Genomic DNA, 19,049 nt, shown 5'->3' with positions numbered 1-19,049 from the left:
AGCTTAGTAGCAGGATGTTAATAAACTGGTTTTCAAAAGTAAAAGTACATTTATAATGCTACAAATGGCGTACTGGCGCATCAGAAATAAATGAAGTATAGATTCTATCATATAACAGATGGAATGCAAATGGTTCACGAGAGCAACTGCAGAGACTGTAGCTTATCCTGAATTAGTCAGAGCGGATAACAAACACAGGCCTATGTCGCATAACTCATTCATTGATGACTAACACTGAACGGAGAAGTCCTCAACTAGTCTTGTCGATATGTGACCCACCAAAGTGGTTGACCTTTAACCTAGCAAGGTTAAAGGGTTAGCAAGCCAGACAGTTAGAACATAATGTGCAAAGACACAGAAAGAAGTACACAAAATTGAATAGGTTCCAAACATAAAGTTGATAAAGTTGCTCCCAGCCCTTCTGATCTTGCAGAGACCTTCTCACAGACACCCGGAGCACTGATACCCCATGGTTTAGTCAAACAACAGCTTGATTGAGTAAGCATATCAAGCCATTCCATCAAACCCTGCATTCATCCTGCCCCACCAGCTGAACTGAGTGACAGCAACATACTGTACAGGCAAGAGTCCTGATACTCCAGACTCCATGAAGCCTCCTGACATGGCAAGGGAAGTTTCCTCCCTTTCCACCTCTGATTCCCTTCAGCAAACGTCAATACTCTTCTAAGCTGCACAAGACTTGTCATCATCATTATGCGCCGTGTCATATGATGAGGGGGATCATGGTTTCTTGACCATGATTATCCTTGGTAAATTTTTGTACAGAAGTTGCTTGCCATTGCCTTCTTCTGGGCAGTGTCTTTACAAGACACCCCAGCCATTATCAATACTCTCTAGAGATTGCCTGGTGTCAGTAGTTGCATAACCAGCAGTTGTGATATGCACCAGCCGCTCATAAGATTATCCACCACCTGCTCCCATGACTTCATGTCACCTTGCCCTGCAGGCTAGCTGAGAGAAGGAGTGCTTTACACGTCCTTTGGTAGAGACATATCGCTACTCTGCCACCTGACAAAACTTGTAAAAAGCACAAAAATTAGCAAGGTTCCAGGTTGTATTTAAGTGGACGACTTCTATGATCAACACAAGGGGTGGCTTGGTAGCTCACCACTGACCAGGATGGCTAAATTCTTAAACACTATGGAGGGACCCCCTATCCTTGCCAGTCTACATGTAGGAGATTCAAGTCGTTCATTCAGTTCACAACAGCAACAACAGAAGTGCTTGCTGCAGATTCCATGAGGAGATGTCACATTCTCACACAGGCATTCATTATTACCTTCTGTGGCGTTATAATTACACAAAATTAGAAAGATTATGGAATGTCCGCAACAGCAGAAATCGATATCACCAGTCTATAATCTCATGCCCTGGCAATTCCTTCCTATCAAGCCGGGTGAGGAACCCATGTTTTGTGAATGGTTCAGAAATGGTACCAGGCATACCAAATTTGAGGTATCAATGTGGGAAAGCTGCAGCACAGCAGTACGTGTGTACTGAACAGTAAAAAACACGTAACCAACAGAGCAGATCAAAGCTCTACAATCTTGACAATACAGACCTGACCAAGGGTCTCAGCCCGAAACGTCGACTGTACCTCTTCCTATAGATGCTGCCTGGCCTGCTGCGTTCACCAGCAACTTTGATGTGTGTTGCTTGAATTTCCAGCATCTGCAGAATTCCTCGTGTTTACAATCTTGCTACATCTGCTTGTATTCTTTCCACCAGCAGCTCACAGAGGCACAATGTGTACCATTTACAAGGAGCACTGCAGTTGCTCACACAGGCTGCACTGGCAACAACTCCCAGCCTCAACTTTTATCGTAAGGTCAATGGCTTCTGCCCATTCCTATAGTTAATTAAAAGAACTACATAAACAACGAGAGCACTAGTAGGCAGGAATGCGAAGCCAAGATTTCAAATCAGATCAGCTAGATTGTTTAGAATGGCAAAGGAAGTCCAAGGGGCTGGTTTTCAATGCTAATTATTATATTTGCATGTTAGGCAGCTCACCATCAACTTTAAGGGCAAATAATGATGGGCAGCAAATACTGACCATGCCAGTGACACTCAAGTCCCTAAAAAGTAACAAATTACATCAAGTGCAATAAAGTATTTCATTAAATGAATGTTAATTTTATGCAGATCTTTGTAGTATTACCTTCAAAGCTGCTGGCATCAAAACTGTTTCACTTCATACTCAGATAATTACTTCTTAAATATGAATGCAGGCATGCAATTTGAATATGGAGATCAACCCAGTCTTGTCCTTAATTGACAGTGAGTATGTACACTTAAGGACATCATCGTAAGATAATTGCTGGAAGGAAGGAGGCCATTTGATTTCGAAGACCTGCCCAAGATCAGATAACAAACACATAGATGGGACCGATAGTAAGAAATTTTCTCTTAGCCCACACACATCTACTACTGAATGCAAAGATTTAAAGGAAGAGTTTAGAGATTTAGAGAACACCTGAGGAAGAATTTGTTCACCCAGAGAGTGGCTGGAATCTAGTATGTACTGCATGAACAATAGAGGCATAGACTCTTAAGTATCCAGCTAATCTCTTGAATCATCAAAACACTGAAAGCTACAAGTCAAATGCTATAAAATTAAAATAGTACTTAGGGGTGTTTGATGTTTGGCATAGATATGGTAGGTCAAAGGGAACTGTTAGACATGACTCTCTTACCATCCAATTCTAAACGTGACAAAATACTAACACAGCTGACTAGGAATCTAGCCTAAGAAATAGCTTTCAGAATATTATAAAGAAGTAGAATGGTTTAGAAAGGATATTCTACAGTTTAGGATCTAGACAGATGAAAACAGTTAACATCAGTGGAGCAAAAAAAAATGTAGGGCATATGAGGCCAAAACTAAAGGAGGATAGATATCAAAAGGAGTTACAGGTAGGCAATGGGTTGCTTCATGGAGATACAAAAACACAGATATGAACTTGAAAAACAGGAGGTAACATAAATGAGCACAGGTCTGATATGCCGTCATGATCCTGAATGAGTTAGAATATAGACAGCAGAGTTTCAGACGATCTCTATTAACATGATAAATCACAGTCAGTCAGTTAATTAGAGTGCTGTCAAGGTAAAGCTTCCCCTCTGCAGCCTCACACTCCTCTTCAGTCTACCTCAGAATTCTTTCCCGCCACTTCCCTTCTCTCCTTTATACTGGCCATCTCGCCTCTCCACTCAGTCCTGATGTAGGGTTTCGACCCAAAACATTGGTAATTCCCTTCTTCCCACAGGTGCTGCTTGACCCACTGAGTTTTTCCAGTGTATTGTTTGTTGCCCCAGGTTCCGGCATCAAAATCCATTGCATCCCTGACAGAGCACTACGATTGCAATCTGTACATCAACAACATGAATTTCAACGATATGCCAAGAGTTCATTAAAGGCACCTTCCAATGTCATAACCCGTTCAACCTAGAACAAACGGGGCAGCAGATGTTTGGGAATGCTACCAAATGTATGTTCCCCTCCTAGTCATATACTGTATAATATGATCTTGACTTGGGAATATATCAGCAGTCCATCATTAGGCTGCACTTTCCAAGGAGCAGCATGTCTATTAGAAACATGTTGTTTATTCCAACGTGCTTCCAAATACAGTCTTTTAATAAGCGGCCAGCTGTCAAGCACAATGCAGAGATATTCTGCTGGTGAATAGCAGCTCAGTCCACCATGGTTTCATCATATCTTTGGGATGTACATAGCTCTTAGCTTTTGCAGTACGCTTTTAAAATTAATGAACTTGCTGGCAAAATAGAAAATTCACTCAATTAAACTGGAAATATCACATTGTTACATTCTCTTCCTAAATCACTAACTATTGGTAATTTTCTAAACAGATGGATATAGACTAAAAATGTTCTCTTTGTAGAACAAATAGGGGAGAGTAAGATGAGAATAAGTTAGAAAATGCAACGGAGAAGGAGGCTGAGATCCAGAATCTTCGGAGGCAGAAGATGGAGAAGTTGGAGGGGTAGACAGAGAGCAGAGATACTGACCCTGATTCCAGCGATCCCAAACAGGAAAACACAAGAACAATAAAAACAAGAGTGGGAGTATCAGAGTTACAATCAGGTTTAATATCACTGCAGAATGTTGTGAAATTTAGCAGCAGCAGTACGCTGTAATTGTAAAAACAAAACTATAAATTACAATAAGGATATATATTAAAATATGAAGTAAAATAGATAGGGCAAAAAGCAAACAAAAATAGTGAGGTAGTGTTCATGGGTTCATTGTCCATTCTGAAACCTGAAGGCAGAGGGGAAGAAACTGTTTCTGAAATGTTGACTGTGTGTCTTCAGGCACCTTTACCAAGGAATGAGAATGCGAAGAGGACACATCCTGGATGATGGAGGTCCTTACTGATAGATGCCAGCTTTTTGAGGCATCGCCTTTTGAAGGTGTCCTGAATGCTGTGCAGCCTAGTGCCCATGATGGAGCTGGCTAGTGTATAACTTCCTGCAGCTTTTGACAATGCTGAGCAGTGGCCCCTAAATACCAGACAGAGATGCAACCGGTTGAAATGCGCTCCACAGTAATATGTTGGGCCCAGGACAGATCCTCAGAGATGCTGAAATCCAGGAATCTGAAACTGCTGACCCTGTCCATTGCTGATCCCCCGATGAGGACTGGTGTGTGTTCCCTCGATTTACCGTTCCTGAGGTCCACAATCAATTCCTTTGTCTTCTAATGTTGAGTGGAAGATTGCTGTTGCAACACCACTCAACCAGATAGTCAGTCTTGCTCCTGTACACCTCTTCATCACCATCTGAAATTCTGCCAACAATAGCTGTGTCATCAGCAAATTTACAGATGCCATTTGAGCTGTGCCGAGCTGCACAGTCCTTGGTGCAGAGAAAGCAGAACACTGGGTTAAGCAAGCATCCTTGAAGTGCCCCAGTGTTGAATGGCAGTCAAGAGGAGGTGCTATTTCCAATCTACACTGACTGTGGTCCCCCTGTGAGGAAGCCAAAAATCCATTTGCAAAAGGAGGTACAGAGTTCGAGAGTTTAGAGCTTGTTGATTAGAAATGAGGGTATGAACGCTGAGCTGTAATCAGTAAACAGCAACCTCATAGGTATTGCTATTGCCCAGGTGATCCAAGGCCGAGAGGAGAGCCAGTGAGATTGCATCTACTGCAGACCTATTGTGGCAACAGGCAAATTACAGTGGGTTCAGTTCCCTGCCTTGGCAGGAGCTGATTCTAGCCAGGACCAACCTCTCAAAGCACTTCATCACAGTAGATGCGAATGTACCTGCATGATAACAATTGAGGCAGCTCACCCTGCTCTTCTTGGCCACTGGTATAATTGCAGCCCTTTTGAAGTAGGTGGGAACCTTCAACTGCACAGTGAGAGATTGACAATGTCCTTGAACACTCCTGCCGTTTGGGGCCTAACACCTTGCGAGGGTTCACCCTCGTGAAAGATGTTCTGATGTCAGCCTCTCAGACAGAGATCACAGGGTCACCAGATGTTGCAGGGATTTGCACAGATGTAGTTTTATTTTCCCTTTCAACGTGTGTATAAAAGGCATTGAGCTCATCTGGGAGTGAAGCATCACAGCCATTCATGATGACAGGTTTTGCTTTGTAGGAAGTAATGGCCTGCAAACCCTTCCAGAGATGACGTGCATCTGATTCAATGTCAAACATCAATTGGAACTGTGTTTTTCACTCTTAAAATAGCCTTCCATTGGTTCTACCTGGACTTCTTGTATAGTTATGAATCACTGGTCTTCAATGCCACAGATCTCGTTCTCAGCAGGCTACGAATCTCCTGGTTCATCCAAGGCTTTTGGTTTGGGTACATCTGCTATGTTCTCAAAGGCACGTACTCATCCACAATGGTCTGGATGAAGCTGGTGTAAACTGTGGCATGTTCACCCAGATTTGAAGATGAATACCTTAATATTGTCTAATCCACTAACTCAACACATTCCCCTTCCTTGACTTTACCTTCTTGGTCCTCACCACTGGTGCTGCAGTCTAGCCTCTGTCTATACACTGGGAGAAGAAGTACAGCCAGGTAATCCGACTTTCCACAGTGTGGTCATGGCATGACATGTAAGTGCTCTTGATGATGGTATAATAGTGGTCTTGGATTGGCTCCTGTGGTCCACATCCAGGTGTGCTGTTTCGTGACTGCTGATCATGGTGCTTAGCTCCTCCTGTTCCTGTCTGAAGCTGGTTTGAGGTGGAATATGAACCGCTTCGAGGTTGGTGGCAGAAAAGTCCTTTGCCAGATAAAATGGACAACATTTGACCGCTATATGTTCTAGGTTGGATGAGTAGGATGGAAACAGAACCAGCATGTCTGTGTACAACAATGAGTTAATCATAAAGCATACACCACCTCTGCTACCTTTAAAATACTGTCCTGTTTCTATAGATTGTGGTACAGCCATCGGGCTGCAGTGCTGCATCCAAAATGGCGGTGGTGAGCCACGTTTCCACGAAGCAAAGTACACAAAAGTCACTGACATTCCACTGCTACTGCAATCTTGTTCAGAGGCCTTCAGTTTTATTTTTCAGAGACCGTGCATTTGCAAGGAGAATAGTTGGAAGTGAGGGTCTAAGCCCTTTCAGTTTCAATCACACTTGTAGCCCACTGTTCCTTCCGCACTTCCGTTTTATTAAAGAGGGACTGCACTAGCGACCAGAGTCTGCAGTCCAGGAACCGACAACTTTTCGTATTGATAGATTTTTTAAACTTCTTAAAAAGAAAACAACATTTCAGCTGCAGTAGTCCTAAACCAGAAAACTTGGATGACTCCCATCTGAGCTGTATCATTGAGCCTGTTTCAACAATCAATTAGATCATGGCTGATCTAGCTACAGACTCACCTCCACCTACCTGCCTTTTCCCCACAACCTTAATTACTCAGCTATGCAAACATCCATTTTAAATGTGCCTTAAATATATTTAAACAGGTAGCCCCTACTGCATCCCTAGGCAGAGAACTTCACAGTTTCACTACTCTCTGGGAAGAGGAATATCCCCTCTCTCTGTCCTAAATCTATTCTGACAAATCATGAGAAAAGTAAGTTCGAAACTCTATATGCTTTGGTGAGAACATCTCTCATTTTTATTAATCCAATGGGCTTACTCTGTGTACAACAACACCCCCACCCCTGTCTTATGAATAAATCTGTTGAAGCTTTGCTTTAATCAGGCAACTTCAAGAGGAACTGTCTAGGAAAGGACTGGAGATCAGGGACCACAGTGATTTTCCTACCACCCAACCAAACAAGAAATAATTTATAGCAGCCAATTAATCTAGTAACCGGCATGACTTTTGGTGGGGGGGGGGAATTGGGGGGGAAAGCACACATGGTCAAACGGACAACATGCAAACTCGGGCAAACAGTGGTGGAAGTGAGGATTGAACCTAGGTCACTAGATATGAGAGGTACCTGGACCACCCACTTCCTCTGTGCCACACTTGCCCGCACCTCAGAAGACACAGAAGTGACTCCCTCCATTCAGCAGACCAGTTGATTTGCACTTGTAAGTGCTGTTTGGCGAATGAATTCTGTGTTGGAAAAATCCTTATGTATCAGCAGCCAGGGTCAGTAGGTCTTCGGAAGAATCAGCCTATTGCCAATGGATTAAGCTCTGGTACCTCTACATAGCAGCAATGTGGGATTTCAGTGATTCAAGAAAACAGTACAAGACCAGTTTCAGCAAGTCAGTCAGGAATGGGTATTAAATACTGACCTTTTCAGTGACATCCAGATCTCTTAAATAAAATAAAACAAAATTGGACCGTACTCTATATTATATTTATTGCATCATGGACATTTCAGAAGCAGTTTTATATCACCTTTAGAATAGGACAGTTGTATATTACAATTTTCTTTATGCTGTTGGCATTCGTCTTTACAGTGACATAAAATGAATGCTGTAATTTGAAAGTGAAGTCATCTGAACTGAATTTAAGCAAGCGATGGGCTACCACCTCAAGGTGGTGTTCTCACACATTAATTTTACTGCAGCTGTAGTGAAACTCAAACCAGTGCAAAAAAAAATCCTTCCAATATTTCCAAAGAAAAAACTAACCTCTAGTTTTTTTAAGCATTAAATTGTAATCACAATTCCAATGCCCGTTCATCACTTATTTTTTCTGCCTACTGCAGTGGAAATAATATAGCAGGTCAACTATCATTGGTTCATGCAGATACCGGCAGGAAACTATCCTTGTGTTTTTTGAGAGAACACGAATAAAATGCATTCGTATTCACAGAATAGTGTTGAGTGCTTCATCCCATACCAAACATGATGTATTAGTAATTAGACACTGTAACAATCTTTTACTGCTCAGTAATAGATTACTATGTTATTAATTGATCAGCAAGGCGTGTTTTTCCAGAACCAGTATCAGCCTACAGTGCAGAAAGCATACAATAACATCCCACACAAAAGGCTCATACACACGTTAACAGTGTATAGCAAAAGTGGTGGCGGGGGAGAGATGTGCATTAATGTAGATTGAAGAACTGGAACAGAAGATAGAGTACCAATAAATGGGTCTTGTGCAAGTTATCTTATTTGAAATCTACAAGATCCTAAAGGGGCATGACAAGATAGATATTGAGATGCTTTCACATGTGAAACAATCTCAAACAAAAGGGTCATGCTTACAAGATGGGAGTACAGTAATTTAGAACTGATATATGTCACAATTTCTTCCGATCGAGTGTGGCAAGTTTCTAGCATTTTCTATCCCAGGGGGTTGGAGAAGTCAGATCACTGGACTTATTTAAGAGAGTACACAGTCACATTTTTGAAACAGCATGAAATTGTGGACACAGAGGGGTTGAGGTTCAGGGTAGATCAACCATTTATCTTATTAAATTAAGAGATTAGGTGGCCCACCTATTTTCTCAAATGCTCAAACGTTCATTTTATTGTCAATGTATGCAAGTACATTACAACTCTGATATTTGTCATGAATACATTACAACTCTGATATTCATCATGAATATCAGAGTTGTTGAAAGAAAAGACATCAACTGCTCTCCTGCACAATAAGGAAAAAGAAACAAAACTTGCAAACCCCAAAACCCCCCACCCCCTCCCCGCAGAAAAAAACAGAGCGGCAATCACATCAAATCCCCTACCTACTCCCCACAGGAAAAACAGCAACAATAACAATCCCCAATCCTCTCAGTCACAGCAAAGAACTGTGACAATAGCATCAAAACCCACAATCACCACTCTCACACACAAAAAAATTAACGGATCACCCATTCGCCAATCGGCCACAAGAAAGAAAACACACCAAAAAACTGAAGGAGTCCAATCACATAAATCTCAGAATATTGAAAACATCTTTCCGTCAGCATACGAGGACAGCGCCACACAAACTCAGTCCTTCTGTGAAGGGTGACTGCCACACCCAGTCCGAACGCTGCCAACAGGCCGCCATCGCCCTGGTGGATTCCACTGGGAGTGATCACTGACCCACTCCGCATTCACCTGGATACTTCAGTCTTCCACGCCACTTCGAGATGGAATCATTCATAACCCCACGCCCCATCTCTGGTCTTTTCCATGGGTCGGTTTGTGTTTTCAGTCCTTTTCAGGTCCCCGTCTCTGATCTTCTCCACGAGGCAGTTCTCCAGACACAGCAGTGCGCCAGATCACCCGATCCAGTTCCAAACTGCATGTCACTGGCTCCAACAGTTCCATAACACAAACAGGACCAAAAAGTACAAGCAGACAGCATAGAGAAAGTGAAATTATTTAAGAGATTGGCTATCTGGAAGATGTTGCCCAAGGAATTGCTGTTCGCTGACACCATCTTGACCAGAAGCCTTCATGAGCATTCCTGTGTATACAATATTCATTGTTCAGAGTGTGGTGCATTATTTGGCCCATATACTTAGAATGTCTCAGTGGGGTCGTCAGCAAATTTTAAAATATTGATAATATGCCATCAGGCCAGGCAGCATCGATGGAAAAGAATACAGTCGATGTTTTGGGCCCAGACCCTTCAGCCGGACTGCACTCTTTTCCATAGATGCTGCCTGGCCTACTGAGTTCCTCCAGAATTTTGTGTGTCTTGCTTCGATTTCCAGCATTTTCAGATTGTCTTTTGTTTATAATATGCCATTAAATTGTTTGCTTTGGTTAAATTATTGACATCATAAAAAACGGTGCTACTGTGAAGATAATACTTAGTGGTAAATAGTCTATCAGTGTCTTTCCTGAAGCTGTTTGGTTTTGAAGAGCTGCATTCTATCTACAGCAGAGATAGAAACATAGAAAACCTACAGCACAATACTGGCCCTTCAGTCTACAAAGCTGTGCTGAACATGTCCCTACCTTAGAACTACCTAGGCTTACCCATAGTCCTCTATTTTTCTAAACTCCATGTAGCCATCCAGGAGTCTCTTAAAAGACCCTATCGTTTCCGCCTCCACCACCACCGCCGGCAGCCCATTCCACACACTCACCACTCTTTGCGTAAAAAACTTATCCCTGTACCCAAGACGAAAATTTACTCAATATAAAAAAGCTCTAATTCACTATTATTTTTTCCACACCATGGTAAATTCTTCAAATAATAGAGGAGATGGATTACCAAGGCTCATCTTCCTTCTAATAGCTGGATGAATTAAGCTCTCTTCAGTCTCCATAATGTAAACAGTGGCCAAATTCTACCTGTTTAGGATTATAGCAAATGTTTTAATGATTATCCAATGTACTTTGCATATAAATTGTGCTACAAGAAGTGAACCGGCCTGCAACAACAGACATTCTTTTCAAATGTCATTACTCTATTGATGGGGCGGCATGGTATTGTAATGCTTTACAGCACCAGCGATCGGAAGACTGGGGCTCCGTTCCCTCTGCTGTCTGTAAGAGTACGTACATTCTTCCTGTGACTGTGTGGGCTTCCTTCAGGTGCTCTGCTTTACTCACACATTCCAAAGACGTACGGGTTAGGGTTAGTAAGTTGTGGGAATACCATGTGGGCACCAGAAACACGGCGAGACTTACAGACTGCCCCCAGCACATTCTCGGACTGTGTTAGTCCTTGAAGCAAACAACACATCTCACTATATCTTTTGATGTTTCAATGTACGTGTGACAAATGCAGCTAATCCTTAACCTTTGATACAGAACTTTAATTGGTGAATTTGTGACTTATTGGGTCCAAACCTCTTTGAAATGACATTCAAAGTATTGCCCTCAATTAGCAGTTGATTTAGTACATTAAGCAGTGAAGAATATCTGCTCTTAGTAACTATTGCCAATAACATCATGAAAGTGGACTGAACTTCATTCATTTATTCTTTCAAATGGAAAATTTCAAAATAGGATATGCTACTCATGCAAATACCCTACTCTTTTAGCCCAGTTTATTGAGGTACTTATAGCTGGATTTGACAACATTTACAACATTGAACTCTCTCAAGTTATTAATCCAGATGACATTTGCATTTTAACATCAATGACTAAAGTTAACTGACCTTGGCAGTAATATAATCCAAAAACTTTTATTAATAGTATTTATACAAGCTTTGTCATGCAGCCTAGAAAAGAGGAAGTTGCCATGGGATCAGTTATATCACTGAAATCTAGGTAAAAAAGAAAATTACCAAATTATATAAACCTGTAGGCAAGCACATCTTGTATTGAGGAGGTGTATTTAAATTAGATTCGAAAACATCTGATGTCTCCCCAAACTTACAAAGAAAGCATTAGCTTAGATATGTCACATACACACCAGTATAAAAGAACTCATAATCTAAACTGTAAAATTTCCCTTTGAAATTAAGAGATCAATTTAAGGATGTTCTAAGTGTACCATGCCTGACACTGACTAGTGTGTAAGTGATTGGCCAAAAACAAGTTCAAAGTACATTTATTATCAACGTTATATACACTACGTACAACTTTGCGTTCGTCTGCTTACAGGCACCCATAAATCAAAGAAACCCAATAGAAACTACTAACAAAAAGCATCAAACACCCATTGTGCAGAAAAATCTCCAAATCGTGCAAACAATAAAAGTAAGCAAATACAGTAACATACAGAACTGAAGTTCACAAAAGTGAGTCCACAGACACAGAGCCAGTCACCACTGCATCTGATTCAGGAGCCGGTCAGCTGCGGGCAACCGCCTCAGTTCATTGCAGAGACTAGTAAACCTGGCAGAGCAGCGAGCTAAACAGGCACATCCCTTGTCTGTGGTCCGAACACCCTGACCTTTTCATTCTGGCCCAGTGCTAAAATCGACCAAACCTCAGGTCGTCCCTCACTCTCAGACCCAGGACCTTCTGCTTCAATATGCCCTCGTGCCAGGGTCCTGCTGCCTCAGTTCAGCCCTGTGCTTAAATCGATCAAACCTTGGCTCTTTCCTCATTCTCAGCCAGGGCCCAGACCCCGCCGCTTTGACCCTGCATCGCTTCTGCCTTCCTTTCCTCAGTTCTGCTGCATTGAATTGCCTCCAAGTCCACTCCAGTAATGGCCCAACATTGGCTCTTTCCCTGGACTCGGGCCCGGGCCAAGGCACCTCGATTTGGGCCATACATGCCACATCTGCACCTTTGAGACTTCAGTTCACGCTGCAAAAATAACAGGTTGAACAGGCCATTTAACAGCTCAGCCCCAAAAGGGAAGTTACAGGCTATTGACTGCAGTGATTGTTTCTGAGAAAAGGTGTGACAAATACAGTAATTTATAGTTTTGTTTGCAACCCACAAGTTGTCGCTGTGTTTCACCAGTACCATCTCAAACTGGACAACAGAATAAATAAAGTGACAAATGTTTCCCTTCTAATCCCAATTCTGGCTGAGATTTAACTTTACAGCAAAGGAAACCTTCAATACCTTATTCAAGCAAGCATTCTTGCTACTTAAACCTGCCCATCAAATGACTTGGTCCAGAGAGAACAATAGTGCAGTTTGAAAACTTCCTGCAACTTGTGCTTGTTAAATTACAAATCGAAATAAAAATCATGACGGTAATATTCCTTCACAAAATCAAAGAAGTTAAGCAAATTGAAAGGTACATTCACCAACAGATAATTGCAACTGACAGCCTAAGATGCAATTTTAGACATTGCTGGTAAGTCTACCTCATCATGGAGTTTTTTTTTCACTCCACCGCTTTTGACCTTTCATGGTGTAATAGATCATTTTTCAAGCATTACTGGTCAGGGATACTATTACAGCTACAGAAAGGGTGGGTAATGTAGCAGGATCCTCTTTTGAGTCAATATGGGTGGAAGTCAGGAACAGGAATGGAGCAGTTACTCTAGTGGGGGTATTCTATAGGCCCCCTGGTAGCAGCAGGGATACAGAGGAGCAGAATGGGAGGCAGATTTTGGAAAGGTGCAAAAATAACAGGGTTGTTATCATGGGTGACTTTAACTTCCCTAATATTGATTGGCACCTGATTAGTTCCAAGGGTTTAGATGGGGCAGAATTTGTTAAGTGTGTCCAGGACATGGATTCCTGTCACAGTATGTGGACAGGCTGACCGGGGGGAATGCCATACTAGATCTAGTACTAGGTAATGAACCGGGTCAGGTCACAGATCTCTCAGTGGGTGAGCATCTGGGGGACAGTGACCACCGCTCCCTGGCCTTTATAATTATCATGGAAAAGGATAGAAACAAAGAGGACAGGAACATTTTTAATTGGGGAAAGGCAAATTATGAGGCTATAAGGCTAGAACTTGCGGTGTGAATTGGGATGATGTTTTTGCAGGGAAATGTACTATGGACATGTGGTCGATGTTTAGAGATCTCTTGCGGGATGTAAGGGATAAATTTGTCCCGGTGAGGAAGATAAAGAATGGTAGGGTGAAGGAACCATGGGTGACAAGTGAGGTGGAAAATCTAGTCAGGTGGAAGAAGGCAGCATACATGAGATTTAGGAAGCAAGGATCAGATGGGTCTATTGAGGAATATAGGGAAGCAAGAAAGGAGCTTAAGAAGGGGCTGAGAAGAGCAAGAAGGGGGCATGAGAAGGCCTTGGTGAGTAGGGTAAAGGAAAACTCTTCAATTATGTGAAGAAAAAAGGATGACAGGAGTGAAGGTAGGACCGATTAGAGATAAAGGTGGGAAGATGTGCCTGGAGGCTGTGGAAGTGAGCGAGGTCCTCAATGAATACTTCTCTTCGGTATTCACCAATGAGAGGGAACTTGATGATGGTGAGGACAATATGAATGAGGTTGATGTTCTGGAGCATGTTGATATTAAGGGAGAGGAGGTGTTGGAGTTGTTAAAATACATTAGGACAGTTAAGTCCCCGGGGCCTGACGGAATATTCCCTAGGCTGCTCCATGAGGCAAGGGAAGAGACTGCTGAGCCTCTGGCTAGGATCTTTATGTCCTTGTTGTCCACGGGAATGGTACCAGAGGACTGGAGGGAGGCGAATGTTGTTCCCTTGTTTAAAAAAGGTAGTAGGGATAGTCTGGGTAATTATAGACCAGTGAGCCTTACTTCTGTGGTGGGAAAGCTGTTGGAAAAGATTCTTAGAGATAGGATCTATAGGCATTTAGAGAATCATGGTCTGATCAGGGACAGTCAGCATGGTTTTGTGAAGGGCAGATCATGTCTAACAAGCCTGATAGAGTTCTTTGAGGAGGTGACCAGGCATATGGATGAGGGTAGTGCAGTGGGTGTGATCTATATGGATTTTAGTAAGGCATTTGACAAGGTTCCACACGGTAGGCTCATTCAGAAAGTTAGAAGGCATGGGATCCAGGGAAGTTTGGCCAGGTGGATTCAGAATTGGCTTGCCTGCTGAAGGCAGAGGGTGGTGGTGGAGGGAGTACATTCAGATTGGAGGATTGTGACTAGTGGTGTCCCACAAGGATCTGTTCTGGGACCTCTACTTTTCGTGATTTTTAATTAACGACCTGGATGTGAGGGTAGAAGGGTGGGTTGGCAAGTTTGCAGACGACACAAAGGTTGGTGGTGTGGTAGATAGTGTAGAGGATTGTCAAAGATTGCAGAGAGACATTGATAGGATGCAGAAGTGGGCTGAGAAGTGGCAGATGGAGTTCAACCCGGAGAAGTGTGAGGTGGTACACTTTGGGAGGACAAACTCCAAGGCAGAGTACAAAGTAAATGGCAGGATACTTGGTAGTGTGGAGGAGCAGAGGGATCTCGGGGTACATGTCCACAGATCCCTGAAAGTTGCCTCACAAGTGGATAGGGTAGTTAAGAAAGCTTATGGGGTGTTAGCTTTCTTAAGTCAAGGGATAGAGTTTAAGAGTCACGATGTAATGATGCAGCTCTATAAAACTCTGGTTAGGCCACACTTGGAGTATTGTGTCCAGTTCTGGTCACCTCAGTATAGGAAGGATGTGGAAGCATTGGAAAGGGTACAGAGGAGATTTACCAGGATGCTGTCTGGTTTAGAAACTATGCATAATGATCAGAGATTAAGGGAGCTAGGGCTTTACTCTTTGGAGAGAAGAAGGATGAGAGGAGACATGATAGAGGTGTACAAGATAATAAGAGGAATAGATAGAGTGGATAGCCAGCGCCTCTTCCCCAGGGCACCACTGCTCAATACAAGAGGACATGGCTTTAAGGTAAGGGGTGGGAAGTTCAAGGGGGATATTACAAGAAGGTTTTTTACTCAGAGAGTGGTTGGTGCCTGAGTCAGTGGTGGAGGCAGATACACTGGTGAAGTTTAAGAGACTACCAGACAGGTATATGGAGGAATCTAAGGTGGGGGCTTATATGGGAGGCAGGGTTTGAGGGTCGGCACAACATTGTGGGCCGAAGGGCCTGTACTGTGCCGTACTATTCTATGTTCTATGTTCTATAAGCTAAGAGTGGATAAATTAGGCCAGAGCTTGCTGGGAAACATTGCAAGTTCTGTAGTGTACTACTGACATTCTATACTTCCCTCACACCACCACCTCAGTATCAGGATGTTGGCCAGTTCCACCCAAATGTGCAAATCTTGGATATGCTGATTTAACTCTGACAACCATAGCATCTGATGTCAGACATCACGAGTGAAATCTTTACAATAGGGAATCAAGGTAATCTATATTTTTTGAACGAATAATGTTTGTTCAGTTATCTTAACATATTTTAAAAAGTGTTTTAATTAATGCAAAATCTTTTAATTGTTAATTGGTTAACAATTTATTTTGCATGCTTTATTGATCTTGAATCCTCATGACTTTTCTAGATATTAAAGTTTTTTTTCCCAACTTTTTCATGTTGGATGCATTTTGACCTGCCCATGGGATGGTATCAGATTACACAAGGACCTACCATTGCACAAGCCCTTGACAATTAACATCGGATTGGCACATACCAACAACTGAACATAGTCCATATTTTTCACCATACATCAGCAATAAGCCAGACCAGCTTGCTTCTAGCATCAAGTTCTGACTGAGAGAATTGAGTGACTGCAGCAAACTGCACTGGCAGAAACTTAGGGTCAAATGATTTTTTGCAGTTTTATAAATTCAGATGGCTTTGGTATATTCAGGACAAGAAATGCATTCTCTATTAAATCAGCCCTGAACCAGGAATTGGTTTATTTTTAATTTGACAACTGACAGAAATTTGCAGGAGTTTCCAATGAACCATTTCCAAGGCTTCACAAAGTTGTTAAAATAAAGTTGTTCTAAACCAAAATTCAGAACAAAATTATTGTAGGCAACCCGCTCAATTAGTTCTTGTTTATTAGCCTAGAAATACAATGCCAGATTGGTGGCACAAGGCACACTATTATAGCTGTTAAATTAAAAAAAAGATTAGAAGGTGTAACTGTTAGTAATAGAGATTGTATTTAGCTCGAACAAGATGGAAATTAATTTCTTGGTAATTACATTTTCAAGTACAACCATTTTAAAACACATGAATAAATCTGAAATATAATACAAACATTCCAATTTTAAAAAATGCCTGGACATGCAGGAATCAAACTGCAATTTCATATGATTGTGCCCAGATGACCTGGCTGCCAGAAAGCAAAATTACAATGAAGTTTCACAAACACATACTATGTACCTAGGTCATAAACCATCATAAAGTGGCATATTTGCATAAATGGAACATTCGTACATAGTTCTCAAGGTTTAAAATTTTATCTTGGGATTCGCTTAATGTGTGTTAAACCATAGCTTTTTTATTGCCTCATTAATAGCTTTAAAAAGAAATTAAGGGGAAAAAGTAGCTCCTTATTGATATTTCTATTCAAACCCACCAGATGTTAATGACAAGTACAATTAGGAATTATAACAGATGAGAAATTTACATAAGGTGGCAAGATATTTGTAAAAATATTACAGTACAAAACTGATATATCAGGCACCCTTGTGACTTAGGCTTAGAAGAACATCTGGAACAGTTCATATCACTCCAACTAAAGTTCAAAGTTCGAAACAAATTTATTATCAAAGTACATTGAAGGTTGGGGGGTGGCTGGGTTAAACAGTCAATATGTAATTGGCAATTGGTTGTATTGAATGTAATTTGTTAGTGTTGCAATAAAAATTAATAATAAAAAAGTACATATTTGTCACCATATACTATCCTGAGATTCATTATCTTGCAGGCATACATAATAAATCCAATAAGCATAATAAAATCAATGAAAGACTACAACCTGTGTAAATACAAAAAGAAAAAAAAAAGAAATAATAATATTAATAATAATAATAAATATAGTCAATAAATATCGGGACATAAGATGAAGAGTTCTTGAAAGTGTGTCCATAGGTTACGGGAACATTTCAGTGATGGAGCAGGTGAAGTTGAGTATTAAAATAATACTCCAACACATTTTTACTTCATTTTTTTTGTAGTACAGTAGTATAAAAACTTACTGATGAATCTAGTGAGTTTAAAGGGTATAAGGAAATGGGGTCCCCAGTAAGCTTAAGTGGAGTGCAGCAAATGCTGTCTTGGTGAATTAAAACAGACTGCAGGAAACAGGAACTCATTCACTTTATAGCATGCATCCGAAGGGCAGGGCCCCAGTAGGTTTAATCAGAGCACAAGCAGAAATTACTGAACCACATGCCAAACCATCAGGATCTCCAAATAATAAATTACTGTTTTACTGTTTTGTCTTTTCCTGAGAAAACTGGAGGATACAAACTGCAGAATTGGGGAAGTTTAACTGTGACAGTCAGAAGGTGAGATCACCATGGAAGTAATCCATAAAACTATCTTAACACAGTGAAGCAGAACTCCATCTAATCTGTCCAGGAGGCCAATATACCAAAAAGAATCAAAAGAAGTGCTTAAATAAAGAAACACTATTCTCATTTTAATCACCTTGGGTGTCACTTTGCAATGAAAGTGCTGCGATTGTATCCTGACGACTCAGGTGAAAATTGGCCTGAGATATTCGGTATTAGTGGTATATTTTTGAAGACCTAACAGCCTCATGTGTTGAAATAGAACCTTGGGCATTGGTATTTGACAAGAATGTAGCCGAACACCAGTCTTTACTGCCACATGCTAAAACTGTCTGCAATTTAAGACAGAAAAGATCATACTCAGAGGAAAAAGTAGAATGTAAATGAGGATTAGATCTGATAATTCTGACTGTGATAACCCTTTAGTTCTGCATCACATTATCTAGCAAGACAATGTATCAGTTTTGTGCATTTTGGGGGGGGGGAGTGATATTATCTTGCTGAATGGTTAACAGTATCTGCAAATAGTAGGCGATGGACATGAGTGCAAAGGATGAGCCAGTTCAGCTTGCTGCTCTGCAAGGTTTACTTGTCTCTGCGCTGAACTAAGGCTGTGGCCTGCAACTAATGAGCTCCCGCATCAGCTGCAGTGGCCACTGGTTTCATAGCTGTGGACTCACTTCTGTGAACTTCAGTTCCGAGTGTTAGTTGCTTACTTTTATTTTTTGCATTTATTTGTTCTTTCTGCACATTGGGTGTTTGACTGTCCTTTTTAAACGGGTTCTATCGAGTTACTTCGTGTTGTGGTTGCCTGTAAGGAGGCAAATCTCAGGGTGGTATATAGTATACA

At 41.5% G+C, this 19,049-nt stretch overlaps 1 protein-coding gene across 9 annotated transcripts in view; it reads right to left on the bottom strand.

Moving 5' to 3' along the window:
* Nucleotides 1-19,049, bottom strand: part of inpp4b (inositol polyphosphate-4-phosphatase type II B) — an 805,146-nt gene that overhangs the window by 121,359 nt on the left and 664,738 nt on the right. The gene's annotated exons all lie outside the window — the stretch shown is intronic.

The sequence above is a fragment of the Mobula hypostoma genome, chromosome 4 (genome assembly GCF_963921235.1).
Source record: "Mobula hypostoma chromosome 4, sMobHyp1.1, whole genome shotgun sequence".
In the NCBI taxonomy this organism is placed as follows: Eukaryota; Metazoa; Chordata; class Chondrichthyes; order Myliobatiformes; family Myliobatidae; genus Mobula; species Mobula hypostoma.
Note: the sequence above shows the minus strand (reverse complement) of the source record. Positions and strands in the feature narration are given on the sequence as shown.